This window comes from Panthera uncia, chromosome X, assembly GCF_023721935.1.
Source record: "Panthera uncia isolate 11264 chromosome X, Puncia_PCG_1.0, whole genome shotgun sequence".
In the NCBI taxonomy this organism is placed as follows: Eukaryota; Metazoa; Chordata; class Mammalia; order Carnivora; family Felidae; genus Panthera; species Panthera uncia.
This window is the reverse complement of record NC_064817.1, coordinates 116,253,321-116,274,753: the sequence shown is the minus strand read 5'-3', so window position 1 is coordinate 116,274,753 and position 21,433 is coordinate 116,253,321.

Below are 21,433 nucleotides of genomic sequence, written 5' to 3'. Positions count from 1 at the left end.
TCATGCCGCTGGTATACAGTTCCTTGGAGAATGGTAGAGAGAGGAAAAAAACCAGAAAAAAGGGGATTTTTCTCTCATTCTCTGTTGGCCACTTTTCTGAGTTTTGTGGCCAGGAATATAAGGCTGGACCTGGGACTTGGGCCAGTCCACATACAGAATTATGAGATCCTTCTCCAGCTCTGGGCTCCCCTCCCACGCCCTAGCTCCCCGGCCCCATTTCCTGGTTCTCTGAGTAAAAAGACAGACATTCTCTCAGATTTTTGACTACCTCCTCCATGTACAGTTCCATGACTGAGCCATAATTCATGTCAAAGCCAGAAGCTGAAAGAGGAAATAAACCTGAGAAAAATCAATTCTGTATCAGTTGCTTTTCTAACTTTGAATCACCTCTTCAATCTGCCTGCTACTGTTTACTTTTCAGAACACTCAGGTAGTTGTTTTTGTGTTTTGTCCGGAGTGTTTAGTTGTAATCAGTAGGACAGATAGACTGTGAGGGGTTTACTTCATTTTGGCTGGCGCTCGCTCTGAATCCTTTTGTGGTTGGGATTGGGATTGGGACTGTCTTAAATCTCTAGGTCATTTTGTGGAGAAATGTGGACATTAAACAAAATATCGAGTCTTCAAATCCTTGACTAGAGTATATCTCTTCATGTATTTATATCTTCTAAATTTCTCTAAATACATTTTATAATCTTCATTAGAGATGTTGATCATGTTTTTGTTGGATTCATTCCTAGGTATTTAATATTTTTATGTTCTTATTCATGGTACTTTTAGAAAAGCTTTTTTAAATTGTTATTGTTTATATAGAGAATACATTTGATTATTTTATATTGGTATTTTAATGGGAAAATTGCTGAACTGTTATTTTTTAATGACTCAATGTTCATCAAAATTCATCAAGTGCTTTTTCTGCATTTATCAACATGGTAAGTTTTGTTTATTTCTTTTCTAACCTACTAATGTGATGAATTCTTTTTTTGATTATTCAACATTAAACCAACCTTGGGTTCCTGAAATAAACCTGACTTGAGCAAAATGTATAATTTCTTTCATTAACTTTTATATTTGGTTTACCACTATTTTGCTTAGGACTGTATATCTCTACCCATTAGTCAGAGTGGCTTATAATTTTTCTTTTACAAACCATCTTTTCAGGTTTACATATCAAAGTTATGTTGACCTCATAGAATGAGTTGGGGAGTATACCCTCTTTTTATGTTTTCTGGAACAGTCATGTAAGATTGGAATTTTTCTTCTGCTAACAGTGAATAGAACTTGAAAATTGACAAGGAAGTTCATGTTTTTCACTGTGTGCATGTGTGTGTGTGCATGTGCACACATGTGGGGTAGTTACAGGACTGTTCATATGTTCTATTTCTTCTTGAGGCCATTCTAGTAAATTCATATCTTTTAGGAACTTGCCCATTGTGTCTGCATTTTCAGACTTATTAGAATATAATTATTCTTAATATCTTAGCTTTCTCTTTTTTAACGTTTATTTACTTATTTTGAGAGAGAGAGAGAGAGAGAGAGAGAGAGAGAGAGAGAGAAATAGAATGAATGAGTAGGGGAGGGGCAGAGAGAGGGAGAGAGAATCCCAAACAGGCTACACACCATCAGCACAGAGCCTGATATGGGGCTTGAACTCACAATGTGAGCTGACGTGACGTCAGATGCCGTGTCAACTGAGCCACACAGGTGCCCCAATATCTTAGTTTTCATGTCATATTTGTAGTCATGTCCCTTCTTCATTTCTTACATTTAATAAGTGCTTTATCTTTTAATCACTCTCATCATAAGATTATCCTTTTTTTTTCATTTTTCAAAAACCAACATTTGGTTTTTGATCCTCTGTATTTTTTTAAAAAATGTTTTAATGTTTATTCATTCTTGAGAAACAGAGCATGAGCAGGGGAGGGGCAGAGAGAGAGGGAGACACAGAACGGGCTCCAAGCTCTGAGCTATCAGCACAGAGCCTGATGCGAGGCTCGAACCCATGAACTGTGAGATCATGACCTGAGCCAAAGTCGGACTCTTGATCGACTGAGCCACCCAGGCACCCCTGATCCTCTGTGTTTTTGTTTGTTTTCTATTTTATTATTATTTCTTTGCTTCCATTAGTTTTGGGGGGTTATTTTGCTTTATTTAATTTTAACTTCATTTATTTTTAGCAGTCCATGGCCTTAACCACAGCAACCTTGTCACCTACCCTTATGTATTTTTAAATTGTCCTCTTTTCTAACTTATGCTGTTAACACTACGCTGGGTGTTATATGTGAGTGATGAATCACTAGGTTCTACTTCTGAAACCAATACTGTGCTGTATGTGAACTAACTTGACTTTCAATAAACTAATTAAAAATAAGAATATATAGTTCTTTTCTATGTATTGGTTTAGCTGCATTTAGTCTTGATATGTAATATTGTTATTACAGTTTAGTTCAAAAAATTAAAAAAAATTTCCATTATCATTTATTCTTTATGCATTATTTGGAAGAGTATTTCTTAATATTTAAACTTATGGGATTTTATTTGTATTTCTTAAATTGAGTTCTCTTTTAATTGTCCTGTGGTCAGAGAATATGCTCTATAGGATAAAAGTGGGATCTGGGATTGTTTAAGTTTACTGGTTATTCTTCCTTTTATCATTAGGTAGTGATCCTCTTTATCTCTGTAATGATTTTACCTTAAAGTAAAATTTGTCCATTCTTAATATAGCTATACCAGCTGTCTTTTGTTAGTGTTTGCATGACATATTTCTCTATAGTATTTTAAATCTTTAAATGTCATTGTGATTTAGATTTGTTTCTTGTAAATAACCAATGCTGGAATTTTTTAAAAATCCAGTCTTACAGTCCTCTTGTTGTAAGTATAGCAGTTCATACATTTGCATTGATTATAGTTACTGATATATTCAGGTTAAATTCACCATCTTATTTTGAGCTTTGTATTTGTCTTGCCCGTTCTGTATTTTGTTTTTCCCTCATTTTCTTGATTTCAAGTGGACTGATCATTAATCTCATTCCATTTTCTCCCCTCAGTTGGTTTTGAAATTATATGTTTTCTTTCTTGAGGTTGAGTTTCCCTAGACACCCCAGTTGTTATAACAGTGGGAAGCAACTTGGTGTGAGAGATTTCTTTTGTTTCACCTTGACTTTGGAAGTGAGTTCTTTCAATGTTTTTAGTCTGAAAGGGGTCAGAGTCCCTGACTTTGGTAGGCCCTGGGTTTTGACTTTTGTTGCTTTAGCCCTGCAAAGCCACCAACACTGCAGCTCAATTTCTCAGCTTTTCCTTTTGTACTGGTCTCTACCTAAGATGGCTTTGAGTTCTTCATCCCTGGGATTTGGTTGCTGGCAATTTCTCACTATATTTATTAGCTCTTCAGTTCTTTTAAAGGACATTCTTAATGTTTTTATAGCATGTAACTTATTATCCTGAATGGTAGAGAAGGCTATATTGCTTAGTTTGCCTTTTGTGAAAGCAAAAGTCCTAAATATCCATTTGATTTTAATAATCCTTTGATCCTTATAACAGCCTCCAAATAGGTTTAATGATTCTTATTTGGAAGACAGCAGAACCTGAGCTGAGTTAGGTCAGATAGCTTGTATGTGGTTTATAAACCTGGTGCTCGTGTCATTATACCATGTCGTCTATTTTAAAATAATTTGAATCATGTAGTAGTGGTACTTCACATGATACTTAGGAATTTTTTTTGTTAGGCAAACACATTTTTCTGTTTGTTTACTGATACACAGGATATGAATTACATAGACATGGCACTTCTGAAAATTGTACTTTAGAACTGTTTAAAAGAATAATAGTTAAAAACAGTGGCAGTATGGTAAAACCCATCTATTACGAAGAAAAATGAGCCAGTGCTAAATTTATGTGTGCAAAACAGGGCTGTTTGCTTACAAAGTTAATTTATAGTTGGTCAGTTTATTTTATGAGTTGAAAAGCAAACTCCTGGTTTGAGCCCCTTTTGTTGAAAAGCAAAAATGTTTCAATGGGAATAAGACATATGAGATTTGAATATTAAATTTTTACCTTGATAAAACATTATGGTAGATGTCGAATGACGGAGTGAATTCACCCTGAGTATGTGGAGTGGCTTTCTTTCATGCACAGGAGCAAGTCCACTGTTTCATGATGCTCAGTTGTTTTTTTCATGATGCTCATTTTTTTTTCCATGATGCTCAGTTTTGAATGTTAAAATCAGAACGTTTTTGACTGCAAACAGTAGTCACAGATATTGTTGCAAATAGTAGCTGGTGAGATTTACAATACAGATCTCTAGTAGTTACGCGTTTAAAATGTTTCTTTTGTGCAATTTAAAATACTGCTTCTTCAAAATGTTCAAATATTATACAGCAAACCAAGCAGTTTCTCAGTTCTGTTGCTATGCAAAAATCTACCTAACCAGCTTCACTGCATGTTTTTGGCTTCTTGAGCTGAATGAATCTTTGTTGTGCCATTGCCTTAAAGTTTGGATCTTAAGAGTCTTTGAGACTTTTCATGATGCCAACTCACGTTAAATTAACATACTTTTTTGTGGGGTATGAATTGGATATGTCAGGAGGAAGGTGAGCTGACCTGGATGATGTAGGGCAGAGTTGGACATTTGCCCTCACTTAAGGTAAAGCAATCTTTTCCCATTGGTCACATACCAGGAGAAAGCATGAGAAACTAACTACTTATGGATCAGAGTGGAAAATGAAGCTACTTATTTCTACAGCTAAATAATATGCAGGCACTTAAAACACTTTATGTTGAAAAATGAGGTGTGAAGACATTAAAGCTCATGTCTGTTGAACCTGGTAGTCATCTGCTCCAGGTTTGGTCTCCTTTGCTCATTAAGTTCCTGACCCAACAGGTAGCAGGCAAAACAACCCAACCCAACCCAACCCAACCCAACCCAACCCGAACCAACCCAACCCGAACCAAACCAAAAAGCCTCTACACCAGGGTGAAAGTTAAACTGGTTTGACTTTCATGTTGAAACATGACCCCATTGAGCCTCCTATTTTGGGGGCTGTCATTTAAGCACAACCAAGATATTGCCCAAGCAAACATATGGCTCCCAGTCAAGGACTTCATTGCTAATTAGAGATTTCTTTATTAGGTAGCTGTGATTTGTGTCAGTCTGAACACACTGGAAGACAAGACCTTTTTGAAAAATACAACTTCATATTAAAAAAATTTTTTTTAATTTTATTTCTGAGACAGAGAGAGACAGAGCATGAGTTGGGGAGGGCCAGAGAGAGAGGGACACACAGAATCCGAAGCAGGCTCCAGGCTCCGAGCTGTCAGCACAGAGCCTGACGCGGAGCTCGAACCCACGGACCGTGAGATCATTACCTGAGCTTAACCAACTGAAGTTAGACACTTAACCAACTGAGCCACCCAGGTGCACCAATACAACTTCATTTTTAATTAAAATTAATCTATGCTTATTTTCAAAACATTACAAATACATATACAAAAAAAAGAAAAATAATTGATAATTTCATAACACAGAGGAAACAGTTAATGCTTGTGCATTTTCATTTAGTCATTTATATATGTTTATGAGTATGTGTGTGTACATGTTTTTTACACATTTGGGATAGTAATGCATATGCAGTTTTATTTTTTGCTTCTTTCCACTTTGTATTATATGTATTTTGTCATGTCACTAAATGAACATGCTGTAATTTAATTATTTACTCGTTATTGAATGTTTATGCTTTTCTAACCTTTCATTATTATTAACATATATTTATATACTAATTATCTAATTGTTGTATCTCTGATTATTTCCTTTAGAGTCCCAGAGATGGAATTACTGGGTGAAAGGATACAGCACACTTTTAAATAAGCACATTTGGTACACATTCCTGAAATGCCATTCAGAAATCCTGCTGTAGTGATTTGTATTCCCACCAGCAGTGTATGATAGTAACTATTTCTTTGCCCCCTAACTCCCATACAGCAGCACCGTCCACTAGAAATATAACATAAACCAGGGGCGCCTGGGTGGCTTTGTTGGATAAGCGTTGGACTCTTGATTTCAGCTCAGGTCATGATCTCACAGTTGTGAGAGATTGAGCCCCACTTGAGCCCCACATTGGGCTCTGCACTGACAACACGGAGTCTGCTTGGGATTCTCTCTCTTTCTCTCTCTCTGCCCCTCCAGCTTGCTTATGTATGCATGTGCACCTCTCTCTTTCTCTAAAATAAAAAAATAAGGGGGCACCTGAGTGGCTCAGTTGGTTAAGCATCTGACTCTTGATTTTGGCCAGGTCATGATCTCACAGTTCATGAGATCAAGTTCCACGTCAGGCTCTGTGCTGACAGTGTGGAGCCTGCTTGGGATTCTCTCCCTCTCTCCTTGCCCCTCCCCTACCTGTGTTTTCTCTTTCTCTCTCTCTCAAAATAAAGAAACATTAAACAATGATAAAATAAAGTGAAAAAAAGGAAAATAGAAAAAAAGGAAAAAATCTAAAAAAGAAATATAATGTAAGCAATACCTGTAATTTAATATTTCTTTTAAAAAATGGTGGCCAAGTGAGGAGATGATATGCTTATTAGCTTGACTGTGGTAATCATTTCACTATGTATATCAGATCAACATGTTATAGACCTTAAATCATATATAATTTATGTTAAAAAATAGAATTAAAAATGTACTAGTAACCACATTAAAAGAGCAAAAAGAAGCAATTAATTTTAATAGTTATATTTAACCCAATATGTCCAAAATATATCATTTCAACCTGTGATTTATATAAAATATTTACTGGCTTAGTTTACTTCTTTTCTGTGCTAAGCCTCTGAATTCCACTATAGAGTTTATACTTTACAGCTCGTGTCAATTTGGATGAGCTATATTTCAAGTGGCTAGTCATGACCATAATGGATAGCATAGCCATAGAGGATTGCATTAAAAAATCCCTTGCCAATTTTATTGGAGGAAAAATAACATTCCTGTGTTGATTTGAATTGCAGTTCCAATTACTAATAAAGCTGCATATTTCCTCACATATTGTATTTTGGGAAATACCAACAGATGAGTTATCTCTATATTTAGGATGTTAACCCTTTTTATGTCAGAGTTGTAGAAAACATTCTTTCTTCCCTTCATCTGACCTTTTTCCAAATTTTTGGTAGTGAAGTTTAAAGTTTCTGTATAATCAAATTTATGTATTTTTTCTTTGTGATGTCTTTCACTGGTCATATGCTTAGGAAGTCTTTTCTCGTTCCAAGACAGTTAAATATTCACCTTTCCTTTTTGTGGTTTCAGTTTTTTTCGAAGCTCAACTCTTTTATCCATCTGGGTTTTATTTTGGCTTATGGCACGAAGTAAGGATGAAAAGTTACTTTTGTTTGTTCCGAAAAAGCTAATTTCCATAATACCATTTATTGAATAATCCATTCTTCTTCTTTGATTTAATTTCTTGTTAAGATTATCTGGGCATTAGGGTCCATTTTCTCTGATCTGTCGCCTTGATATTTCTTTGGTGTCTGTGTTTATTACTCCAACATTTTAATTATTATGGCTTAATAATAGATTTTAACATCATTCAGGGTAAGTTTCCTTTTTTTCTTTTTGTTTTGTTTTTCTAATATTTCATACTCACTCTTGCTTGCTTTTTCTTCCAGAGAAAATTTAGAATAATGTTGGAAAGCTCCAAACAATCCTGCTGACAGTTTTTCTATTGGTGGTATTATTAGAAATATTAAAAAAAAATTTAATGTTTATTTTTGAGAGAGAAGGAGACAGAACACAAGCAGAAGAAGGGCAGAGAGAGAGGGGGACACAGAATCCAAAGCAGGCTCATGGATCTGAGCTGTCAGCACAGTGCCTGACGCGGGGGCTTGAACTCGAGAACCTTGAGATCATGACCTGAGATGAAGTCAGCCGCTTAACTGACTGAGCCACCCAGGCGCCCCTTATTAGAAATATTTTTAAACTACATATGATCTTGGGGACTATTGCTATCTCCCTAACAGCCACTCTTTCCATTCAGATATACTGTTTCTGTTTCCATTATTCAAATCATTTCTGTTGCTCAGCAGTGTTTTCTAGTTTTCATCATATAATTTCCTTAGGTTTCCTGTTAATACAATTAGCAGGTTATTTAAATTTTCTAACTGGTTATTTTTGGCTCATAGGAAGTATTAAATTTGGAATACTTCTCTCCTATCTAAACATTATAGGGAACTCATACTATTTGTAGGGAGCTGTTTTGTGAAAAGAAACTGTTATGGGAAGAAAGCCACTAGGAGACTTACCCTTAGTTAACAAAGGATATAAAAAAGATACGTTATTAGGCTTTAAATCAAGGATAAGTGATTCCCAAATATACATCTCTATGTTCTTCCACCTCTGGGCTCTGAGAAAACGCCTTGAGCTGTAGCACACTCTGCTTTTAAACCTCCTTTCTAATCAGAAGCTTTCCGACATTCCTTTGCCTGCACCTCTGCCCCCTGCTTCCCTGAGCTGCTGAGATTTAAGTCTCTTAGGAAGCACAGCTGCCCTTTTATTTCACTAACTGACTACTCCGTTTGTTTGAAGGCTGGTTTTTCCTGCTCTAGCAGTCATGAGCTCTTCCTGTGCCTTCTCACCACCTGATTCAATTTAGACTAAATTCAAAAGGCAGAACGTGGCAAGGGTCCAGCTGCCCACCCTGGATTTCTATGCCTCAGCAAAAGGGCCTGATCAAGAGGTGGAAATGTGGGGCTGCTGGTCTGCATTCAGCCCACGCTATCCCTCCTGACTCTCCTCCTTAGCTACTGCTTCCTTGATCGCTCCCCGCCCCTCCTCCTCTCTGCTCCTGCACCCCTCTGCCTGGGCTCCTAATGGTTCTCTCACCACAAGATGGCTTTACCAAACCCTTCAGCTTCTGTTAAAGCAATCAAGCAAATCTTCTGCTGACACTGTTTTAAGTATTTTTTTTCTTTAGTATAAAGTCTTTTTAAACATAAATGATTTTGAACAGTTAAAGCAGCAGTCTTTTCTACAGTGACCTCATTAAATTCTGCTTTTGCTCAGCTCTGGGACCCGTATGTGACAGTTGATTCCAATCACTGAGTAATTTATCTTGGAAAAATGTGTTCTATGCCATCAAAGGTAGAGGAGGTAGTAAATTTTAAAAGTAAGTGATATTAATTGTAAATAGAGAATGTGAGTATACTTAGAGACACATTACACAATAGCTTCATGATAAATTTGCATTGACACTTTGTGAGAAAACAGTATTTACTAACAGAAGCATGGTTCCATTCCATATCTATTACCATGCCTTACATGAGTTTAACATTTTATTAAGCGTCTAGTCTATTTCACAAGAATCTGTGATTTGCTAAGAGTTTGGTTGGACCATGGGAAGTATATTATTTTGGAAATAGTGTATAATCTCAGAGATTTCATCATTACTATCCAAAAGTATGAATATTGTCCCTACTTCTTTGTGAATGTGCATATACTCAAGCCCATGATGAATTCAAATCTAAAACTAAGAGCAAAGTGATACTTTAACACATCCACAACAAAACAGACAATTCTTTCAGCTTTTTTTTATTACCGTCTCTATTATTTACCAAATACTAAAATTGGTTCGGCATTGTGCACATCTGATTTAAACAACTGATTTTGACTTTCTACCCTGAAGGGTACCCAACTGTTTAAAAATTAAACCAGTGACCTGGTCACACAAATGGGTATCTTTACACTCTCTCTCCTGGGACCCTAACGTCAGATTCCCTCAGATCTATAGTAGGATACTGCATCAAGGCACCTTGACAATGAGAGACTACCTTTACTGTAGCAAACAGTTCAGTCTAGAATTACAAAGCAGCCTCTCTATTCTTCATGCAAAGGAAACTGACCATTTTTCATTTCATACATCATTTACACTGTGATACAGTGATTCCACAAAATCACTTGACTTTAAAAAGAACAAAGGAGACAGAAATATTCCTTTCCTAGTTCTAAATGTTCTGTACTGTGTAAAGGTGGACATGTTGCCACACACTTCATTTCCTTTGTTCTATATTTAAGGCAAAGGTAACATTTGTAAGAAAGAAGAGTGTGTTAGAAACACTCTTTTTCTTTAACAGTGTTAAGTATAAAGTTCCCTTTATTGGGAGAACTGAAGATACACCTTAAATCTAGATAAATTCAATCATGTGAGAGAGAGAGATTCCAGGGCATTTGTTCAAACTATATTAGTAAAAGTATGGCTGATTAATTCAGTAGGTACCTTTCACAGTATTTAATCTGCTTGATCCACAAAAGTTAGGAGTATGTGTCAGAAGTTTTACCCAGATCTGGTATTTCATACTGTTCAACTTTTGCCTAAAACCAGCTGGTATATTTCAGTAAAAATTTATGGGTCATAATTATACAGTAGTATTAAATTTGAGGGCTTTCTATTGGTGACCCAGTGGCATGTCAGCTTCCATTCAGTTAAACAGTTTCATTGGTATTTTTTCTAATTAGAACTTTTAGTGTGCAATACATTCACATGGCAAAAAATAAAACAAAAATAAAAGGAAAGATAATACATTTCAGTAAACTTGGAGAATCGTGAAAGGATGGTTGGTATAGGTGGGATTTGAGGAAAGAAAGGGTAGAATTGGAATTGGAGAGCTGGAATGAGAGCTTTTGAATGAATAGAGAAATTCATTTGGATAAACAATGGGTAAGATATGTCAGGCAAGCAGCTAATAAATATTGTGCTTAGTAACCCATTGTGTTGATCGATATTTCATCTATTTAAGATACTTCACAGTTGCTTATGATAGTATTATGTACCCAAAGTTGGATTTGGTTTTGAAACCTTTCTTTTTCTCCCCTTATGTGAAGTCAGAAAGTACTTTTGCCAGCATTTTTCATTTGTAAGTTGGCTGTTTTTTTTTAATATTCTTTAAGTTTGTCTGTTGAGAGAGAGAGAGAGAGAGAGAGAGAGAAAACAAGCAGGGGAAGGGCAGACAGATAGGGGGACAGAGGATCCAAGGTGGGCTCTGTGCCAACCACAGAGAGCCCAGTGAAGGGCTTCAGCCCGTGAACTGTGAGATCATGACCTGAGCTGAAGTCCGATGCTTAACCAACTGAGCCACCCAGGCGCCCCTGTATGTTGGCTGTTTTAATGCCGGCTTTGTTTTGGACAAGTGAGCATGATAACTATCAGGTTCCCATTCTGCTTCGTCTGAAACAATTTCCCCTACAAGAGGGAGTTGGGGAGCATAATGTAAACTAAACACTATGGCTTTTATACTGGAGTTACCTGGTTTTGTGTGACACTGAGACGTCACAGAATGTCAGGGGGGGAAAGGTATTAGATGCTGGCTCTTCTGACTTCATTTTACTAATGAGGAGCCCCAAGACCCACATGTGGTGAGGCCTTGGCTTTGTCACTTACACAGCTAGCCCGTCCTCCTGGATTGTAGTTGGGCGTATAACTGTCTTTCTTCCCACTAGACTGTGGGCAACTTGAGAACTGGTATTAAATTTTACTCGCCTTTATGCTCCCTGTGACACCCGTGTAGGGCTTGCATGCAATAGACACTCGAGAAATATTTGTTGAATGCATACGAAATGAATACTTAGTAGAGATGAATTTTACAGGCCACTAAACTTAGACGTTGAAGTAGTATAACAATTTTTTGTATAACCCAATTTAGCCTCTATTTTGAATTCCTTCTCAGCTCTAAAGAAGAAAACTTAATTTTGCCAATTCAAGTTAATTTTGTAGCCTCAGGTTTTTGCAGCTGATTTGGAATGAATACGCAGTCAATTTAGGGTTCTTTTCCTCACCATCTGTCCACGATGGCACTTAGGTCTGATGCGCTCACTTAAGTGTATCTGACACTTCTTTTGCATTTGCATCCCTGTAGGTCCTTTTGCTATTTCAGCCACCAATGTGGGGACCAATTTGTCACCCACCAGCTTGGCCTTATTGAAGCTGAAGTGTGAGATGTTTCAGAAATCACTCAGAGCCCATGCATGCACAGTACAGAAATGGGGAGTTCATGCCCAGTGGGGCAAAGCTTTGAACCATGGGCATGGGGGCTAGCTGGTAATTGCTTCTCAATTTTATCCCCAGGAAGATGCATTTCATATGGTCTCTCAGACATTCCGTTAGATCAAGCAGCCATCTACCTTTTGCAGTGGCTAACTCAAGAATGCCTTCTTATTTTGGTTCTGCCCCATCCCTGCTTTATTTTCCTGTACCTCATCCTTATTCCTTGGGATCACACTCCCAGGAAAAGTCTTTGTGTCAAGGCTTTCCTTCCAGGGAGCTTGGGCTAACACACAGTGCGGTGGATAGTGGGCCCGAGGTTGGCCTCTGCCCCTGCTGCCCTGAAATGTACTTATTCCTGTCCTGTTTTTAGTCATCCTCGCCCCTCTGTCCTGCTACCTGCTGAAATGTTTCATTCCCGTCAGTTCCCATTCCTAGCCTTAAAGTTCCTGTGGTGTTGGCGGAGTGGCTTTTCATTGAAGTTCTGAGGCCCGTCCAGATCCGCGACACCGTGGGCCGCAGCGGACATATGAGACGTTTCCCACATGCCACGGGGATCTGTGAGGATGCGGTGAGGCCTGTCTGCCTAGGATGAATCCATCTTTCCTTTCCTCTCCTAACCCGTGATGGTTTGAAGTGCCTCTGTGAGTCTTTTTGCCTCCCAGAGCAATAGTTAGAGGAGGTAGTGTATGGGGTCTTCCTAATCTTGATTCCAAAATTTATCTGGAAGCTTCATCACCTGCTCCTGACTGGCCTAGGACACCTCACCAATACCTATCTGGCATTTTTCTTGGGCCATCTCTCCCCTACTCTATACCCATTACTCACATGAAATCTTCAGCATATCTGGATGGGAGGGGTGCAATTCATTCTGAGAGAGGAATATTATTCTTTTCCTATTACTTAGACCAAGGCTTTGCCGTCTGAGACTCAAAAGACATAGGCTCTTGTAACTCAAAAGAAATTTTTCCTCTAAAGACAATTGTATCTGTCTCAAATTAAGAAATTCTCCTGGGAAATTCAGAAACTCAGCACTGGTCACTTTTTTGCTTTTATATTTCTGTCCTCACAACCTGCCCTGGGGCAGTGAAGTCTCTGATACCCTAGCTGCCTATGGTAGGAGAGGACCTTGGGGAACCATGAAATGGCAAATCAGTTAGCAATAGTTTAATGTTTCATGATATTGTCATACCACTAATGTAAGACTGGGCATGGCTGAAATTAAGGCTAATCTTAGGTAAAGTTTTTCTTTGGCATAACCATCATTCCCTGGCTCGGTATTACCCTTCTTTCCTCTTTGTGCCCAGACTTCCATGTTCTACTTCATTAAGATGCTCTAAAGTAGTCACTAAGATAAATTTTACGATATTCCTGAAAGCAAAATATGCTTTTTTTATAGGCGCATTGACTTGCAGTTTTGTTGAACTGGGCTTAGACTAAACTACCAGTTTGATTTTTATTGTGGGTTACCCCTTTGTGGGGCGGGGGTGGGGGGGGTGGGCAAGAGGATTGATTAACCAGACCCTGCTCTGACTTAGGATAGAGCATTCCTTTTACTAGATTCAGAGACCTTTCTCTCTTTTCTTCTCTATGTATTCTCTTTTTAAAATTGAGATCTAATGCACATACCATGAGTTCACCCTTTTAAAGCATACAGTTCAGTGCTTTTTAGTATATTTATAGATTTGTGCACCTCTCTCTACTAATTCCAGCATGTTTTCATCACCACAAAAAGGAACCTCGTACTTATGAGCAGTCATTACCTGTGCTCGCTCTATCAGCTCCTGACGGCACTAATCTAGTGTCTGTCTATAGATTTGCCCATTTTGGACGTTTTATATTAATGGGATCACACAACATGTATTTTACTGTGTCTGGCTTCTTTCAATTAGCATCATGTTTTCAAGTTTTATACATGGTTTAGGGTTTAGCAGTATGTCATTTCTATTTTTTTCTGTCTTTAATGAAGCATAATTGACAAGTAAAATTACATGTATTTAAACTTTACAATATGATGATTTGATATACATATGAAATTATTGTCAAAATGAAGTTCACTAATACATTCATCTGCTCACACAGTTACCATTTTGTGTGCGAGTGTGTGTGTATGGTGAGAACCCCTAAGATCTACCTACTCTTAGAAAATTTCAAGTATACAGTTCACTATTATTAACTATAGTCACTATGCTGTATATTAGATCTCCAGAACTTATTCACCAATATCCCCATGCCTTAACTTAAAAATTTTTTTCAAGCTCTATTGACATATAACTGACATATGAGATTGTACAGGTTTAAGGTATACAATGCATTGATTTGATACACTTACATTTTACAAAATGATTACCAGTGTGGCATTATCTAATTCGTCCATTATGTCACATAATTACTATTTCTTTTTTGTAGTGGGAACATTTAAGATCTGTTCTCTTAGTAACTTTCAAGTTTCAGTATTATTAGTAATGATCACCCTGCTGTACACTAGATCCCCAGAACTTATTAATCTTATAACAGTGAGTTTATACCTCTGATAGCCACTACTCTACTCTCTGTTCCTACCAGTTCAGCTCTTTTATTTTTTTGTTTTTATTTTTTTAGAAGTTTTTATTTATTTATTTTGAGAGAGAGAGAGAAAGAGAGGGAGAGAGAGAATGAGCGGCGGAGGGGGAGTTAGAATCCCAAGCAGGCTCTGCCCGTGGGACTCCGACTCATGAACCATAAGCTCATGACCTGAGCCAAAATCAAGAGTCGGATGCTTAACCAACTGAACCACCCAGGTGCCCCAGACTTCAGCTCTTTTAGATTCCACATATAAGTAATACAATGTTTGTCTTTGTCTGACTTACTCAGCTTTGTCTGACTTACTTTGTCTTTACTCAGCATGATGCCCTCCAGGTTTATCCAATAGATCACAAATGGCAGGATTTTTTTCTTTCTTATGGCCAAATAATATTCCATTGTTTGTATACACCGCATTTTCTTGATCCGTTCATCTGTTGATGGACACTTTTTTTTTTTCTGTCTTGGCTGTTGTGAATAATCTGCAATGAACATGGGAGTGCAAATACCTCTTCAAGATCCTGGTTTCATATCCTTCAGATATACATAGAGGTGGGAGAGCTGAATCATGTGGTAGTTATATTTTTAATTTTTTTTTTAAGTAACTGCAGTACTGTTTTCCATAGTGGCTGTACCAATGTACATTCCCACTGACACTGAACCAGCATTCCCTTTTCTCCACACCCTCACCAACACTTATTATCTCTTGTCTTTTTCATAATAGCCCATCTAACAGGTCTCATTGTGGCTGTGATTTGCATTTCCCTGATGATTAAGGATGTTAAGCATCTTTTCATGTACCTGTTGACAATTTGTATGTCTTCTTTAGAATGATGTCTATTCAGGTCCTTTGCCTTTTTAAAAAACTGGATTATTTGTTTTTAATTATTTTTTCTACTGAGTTGTATAAATTCCATATATACGTATATTCCATATACGTGTGTGTGTGTGTGTGTGTGTGTGTGTGTGTGAGTGGGGGAGGGACAGAGAGCGAGGGAGACAGAGAATTCCAAGCAGACTTTGTCAGCTCTGCACTCTCAGTGCAGAGCCCAACATGGGGATCGATCTCATGAACCACGAGACCATGACCTGAGTTGAAACAAAGAGTTGGATGCTTAACTGACTGAGCCACCCCGGTGCCCCATTTTCCTTATATTTTTTGGATATTAACCCCTTATTGGGTATATGGTTTGCAAATATTTTCTCCCATTACATCCATTTCCTCTTCATTTTGTTGATTATTTCCCATGCTACACATTTGTTTTTTCTTTTGTTGTAGTTTCACTTGCTTATTTTTGCTTTTGTTGCCTGTGCTTTTAAAGGTGTCATGTACAAAAAATCATTATCAAGACCAGTATCAAGGAGCTTTCCCCCTACATTTCCTTCTAGAAGTATTGAAGTTTCACATCTTACATTTAAGTCGTAATTCATTTTGAATTAATTTTTCTGCTTGGTTTAAGACAGGGGTCCAATTTCATTCTTTTGCATGTGGATATCCAGTTTTCCCCATACTATTTATTGAAGGGACTATCTTTGCCCATTGTATATTCTCAGCACACTTGTCAAAGATTAGTTGAATATATATATATATACACACACACACACACACACACACAGACACACACACACATATATATATGTATAATTTCTTGTTTCTCTTTCTTTCCATTGGTCTATATACATGTTTTCCTGCCAGTACCATACTGTGCTATCACTATATCTTTGAAATATAGTTTGAAATCAGGAACTGTGGTACCTCCAGCTTTGTTCTTTGTTCTCAAGATTGCTTTCACATTTGGGGTATTTTGTGGCTCCGTATGAATTTTAGTATTGTTTTTTCTATTTCTGCGAAAAATGCGATTAGAATTTTGCATTGAATCTGTAGATCACTTTGGATAGTATGAATGTGTTAACAATATTAATTATTCAAATATGTGAACACAGGATATCTTTCTATTTATTTGTGTCTCCATCAATTTCTTTCACCAGTGTCTTATAGTTTTCAGTGTAGGTCTATCATTTCCTTGGTTAAATTTATTTCTAAGTATTTAGTTATTTTTGATACAATTGGATACAAAAGGATTATTTTCTCAATTTCTTTTTCAGGTAGTTCATTGTTAGTGAAATACAACTGATTGTTGTATGTTGATTTTGTAACCTACAGCTTTATTGAATTTGTTTATTAGTTCTAACAACTTCCTGTTGCAGTGTTTAGGGTTTTCTATGTATAAGATCGTATCTGCAAATAGACAGAAGTTTACTTCTTTTCCAATTTGAATGTTTTTTTTTTCTTGCCTAATTGCCCTGGCTAGGACTGCCAGTACTATACTGAATAGGAGTGGTGAGAGTGGGCACTATTTTCTTGTTCCTAATCTTAGAGGAAAAGCTTTCAGTATTTTACTATTAAAGCTGTGGGTTTATCATATATGGCCTTTATTATGTTGAAATACATTCATTCCTTCTATACCCAATTTGTTGCAGTTTTCTCATGAAGGGATATTGAACATTTTCAAATGCTTTTTCTGCATATATTTAGGCGGTCATTTGATTTTTATCCTTCATTCTGTTAATGTAGTGTATCACATTTATTGATTTTTATACTTTGAACATCCTTGCATCTCAGGGATAGATTCCACTTGATCATCGTGTATGATTCTATTAACATGTTGTTGACTTTGGATTGCCAGTATTTTTTTTTTTTTTGAGAATTTTTGCATCTGTGTTCATCACGGTTAGTGTACTGTAATTTTCTTTTCTTGTAATGTCCTTCTCTGGCTTTTGTACCAGGGTAAGATGGTACTTGCCTTGTAAGACAAGTTTGGAAGTGTCTCTTCAAATTTTTGGAAGATTTTGAGAGGTGTCTGCATTAGTTCTATAATTATTTGATGGAATTCACCCATGAAGCCATCTTGCTGAGCTTGTCTTTATTAGGATCCCCACATTTGTGTGGGGTCACCGACTGTCTTCTGTGGTCAAGTGAGGTTGCTGGCTATGCTCTGTGATCAGGTGGGGCCTTAGACTGGCCTCCACAGCTGGTCTGCTGGGCAGAACATCTCACTGTGCTCCTGGCCACATGGATCTGTCAGCTTGGCTTCATGGATGGACAAAGCTGATGGCTGAGCTCTCTGGCCAGTGAAGCTGCTGGCAGTGATAGGCAGTATCACCACCAAGATCTGTGCACTGGTTGCTGTTAGCCCCAGCCCCCTTCTTTGTTCCCAGATGACTGCCAAGTCCCCCAGTGTTCCCCATGTCATGAAACTAACGTGCATGCTGTCGGTTGTGCCACGGAACCCTGGGGAAGCTAGATATCTGCCTCAGGCTCTCTTTTCTCCATTGGAGAAATAACAGGCCCAGAGGATCCCTGTAGACGTGTTGGCCTCATGTAGAGACAATGTGGTCAAAGTGAAATGGCTCCTCTCACCCTTCTAATGTGGCTTTTCCTAGCTTTTTTTTCTAAGGGAGTGCTTCAGCCTCACTCCCAGGTTCTAGGATTTTTCACAAAAGTGTCCTCTTCTGTTTATAGTTGCTGATCAGTATTTCTGTGGGGGTGACTAGAGCTAGGGACCGGCTATCCCACTATCTTGTTGCTGTCATTCCTTTGTCCCTCTTTATGGCTGAATACTATTCCACTGTATAGCTCTAACCACATTTTGTGTATCCATTCACCAGTTAGATATTTGAGTTGTTTCTGTCTTTCGGTGATGTTTAATAATACCTCTGTGAATGTTTCTATGCAAGTATTTGAATATCTATTTTCAGTTCTTTTGGGATATACCTAGGAGTGGAATTGCTGGGTCATATGGTAACTTTATAGTTAACTTTTGAGGGTCTGCCCAGCTGCTTTCCTAAGAGGCTGTACAATTTTACTTTCCCACCAGCAATATCTGAGGACTCTAGTTTCTCCACATCCTCACCAACACTTGTTATTCCTATCTATTAATAAGTTTTCATAATATGCCCCTGATTGTATTGAACCATAAGCATGCTCTGTGCTTTTCATAAAGAGACACATCTTATCACTTATTGTATTTATTGAAGTTTTTATGAGGTTCAAGAGCATATGCATGCTTTCTTATGGATAACACTTTGTAAGGGTTCCTGTTTGCTAGTGGGGGTTGTCTGCTGCTACCGTGCAAAAGGAAGATTTATCATAGTGTTTACTTACACATGGAAAAGTACCTATATCTTGTTTATCTCCAAACATATTCTGCTGAGGAGTCATCTTCGCTGTCTCACATTCAACCCTTTGAATTAATGCAGCTGAAATGTTGGATAAATATAGAAAATTTACATGGTCCTAACAATTGCATGCCAGCTTTTAATAGTGATTTAAACAAAGACAAAATATCATGTGCGAAAGCAAACAAAAAATAGTTAGTCAGGCATTGTTGTTTCTAAAGATGGAACCCAACCTCCAAAGCTAGAGATTTTTCCTCTATTTATAAACCTATGTGGAAATGTCATTGCTAATTTTAAAGAGTTGAAGCCTGAGTTGTTGGGTAGTTGTTGGGTAGTTTTAGATAAGCATTTGAATTTGGATTTCTAAAACAAACCCAAACTCTGAATCTGAAAATAGTTTCTTATTATGTATAATGTACAGTGCTTGGGATATAAAAATGTTTGAAATTAAAGCTTTATATAACAGTGATTTTAATTTATTTTTTTAGAGGGAGAGAGAGGGCATGTGTGCGCATGTGCGCACAGGTGCAAGCAGGGGAGGGGCAGAGGGGGATAGGAAGAGAATCCTAAGTAGGCTCCATGCCCAACATGGAGCCTGATGTAGGGCTTGACCAAACGACAGTGAGATCATGACCTGAGCTGAAACCAAGAGTAATACACTTAACTGACTGAGCCACCCAGGCACCCCTATTTCTTTTATTTACCAGTTTAATGGAGGGGTATTTTTTAAATACTAATCTATCACGTCTCCCACCCCACCACCTCCAAATCATGTCTCCAGTAACCTTTACACCATTACACACCTGGGAATGATGGGGGTGTCTTCTCCCCCATTACACCACGTAGCTATTTAACCACCTAGGAAGGAAAAAGGTTAACAAGATAGAGGAAATGGAAAGCCCACACTGCACTGGACAGTTAGCATGCTGTTTGCTGCATGGTAGCATCTAGATTATTTTCCTTTGGGGCAGCGCCTACTGTATGCGCTTTCTTCGCAGCAGAGAAACTGGAAATACCTGATACTTGCTTTGCTGTGGTCCTTTGAAGCCAGGGTTATCCCAGTCCCATTGCCCCAGACCTCAAGTGGCAAATTAAAGATACAAAGCTGGGATTCTGTAAAATCCATTCTGGCAGGCGTAATATTGATGTGGTGGCAGCCACATCCACTGTCCGGTGTTACTGATGTGGCTCTTAGTCATGATACCTCTCTGCTTGGTTCTTCAGCGCTTCTGGAATCTATGAGATACCCATTTTCCAGGAATGAATTCATTTTATGTTCTATTTAGGCAAAACTGTTTTTTGTTGCTTAGAGTTAAGACCTCTAACAGGTACATTCACCCCTCCCTGTCCCTGGTGAATTGAGGAAGAGAGAAGAGATCAGACATATGGGAATCAGATAGTGTTTCACTTGTGTTTTAGATTCACATTTCCAGCCTGGGGTTGAGAGGAAAGCCTAATCAAGAAAAACCATTTACTCTGCTTCTCAAATTTGGGAGGTCTTGCAGGGTATTTCCATGGCCACATGGAACAGCCACATCAGAGTAAAATGAGCAGCACAGCATAGTTAGGCAGAAAGAAGGCCTAAGTAGGCCCTTTAGAGTTTCTTGGTCTTCCATGTAGTAGAGAAAGCGTCTAGAGGTCCCCATGTATCCTGAGAAGGAGAATGGAATGTAACTGATAGTGCTTGATGGTGAACTTATGAAGGGAATTACAAAAAATGGGACAAGATGATCTTGTAGTTGAGGACTGCAAGGCAGACTGACTGGGTCAGGGATGTACTAAGAGATGTAACCAGATCTCAGGGTGGTAAACTGTGCCAATGAAGTGAGGCCGAGTTAACAGGACCATTGGGCCCTTTCTGCGCTGAGAGATAACAGGCCATTAGTGTCCATCCATAGGCCACCAGATGGTTGAACAATGACAAGGGACAACTACTACTCTCACCACAGAAGCCACTGTAGATCCAGGGACATAGTTATTATGGGACAAGATAGAAAATAATGTCCCATCTTAATAGGGAATAGACATTCCTTCTATGATATTGAAGGGAGACTTGGATAGAACTCTATGATCATTGTTGCAAACTCGTTTCAGCTCAGATAAATCAGGGTATGGCTAGTTGACTTGTGGCCTTTTAGGGAGTTTGCTTATGAAAATGAACTTCGTGTTCACTGAAATGTGGCTTGGTGGTATTGAGATCCTTGCTGAAAGAACTTTTTTTTCCTGCCTCTACATTAGGCCAGAGTTTCTCAGAAATATTTGCATTGGTCAATATTTACATTTTTCATTCCCGTAAATTGCTGTGCTTTTTCAGTATACTGAAATTTGACTCTAGAACCCCAAAGCAAATTGCCTAGTATATACATGATACTCTCATTTCCCAGTGTTCAATGCAGGAAATTAGCATTTCCCTTACTCACTTGGACCAGAGAGCATGGTTTATTTCAAGTATTCAAATCCTATGTGGCATCCAGATCCCCTGACAATACTGACCAACCAGACATCTTAAGAACCAAATGGAGTGAAAATCAACATTACTATTACAAAATTTTGATTGATATAATTCACCCATTTATATCCATTCACATTGCCCGATTCATGGCTAATTCTTGTAGTTAAAGGAGCTGATGTAGAGAGGGATGCCAAGGAATTTGCCTAAGGCAGAGGTGGAGTTAGAACTTTTT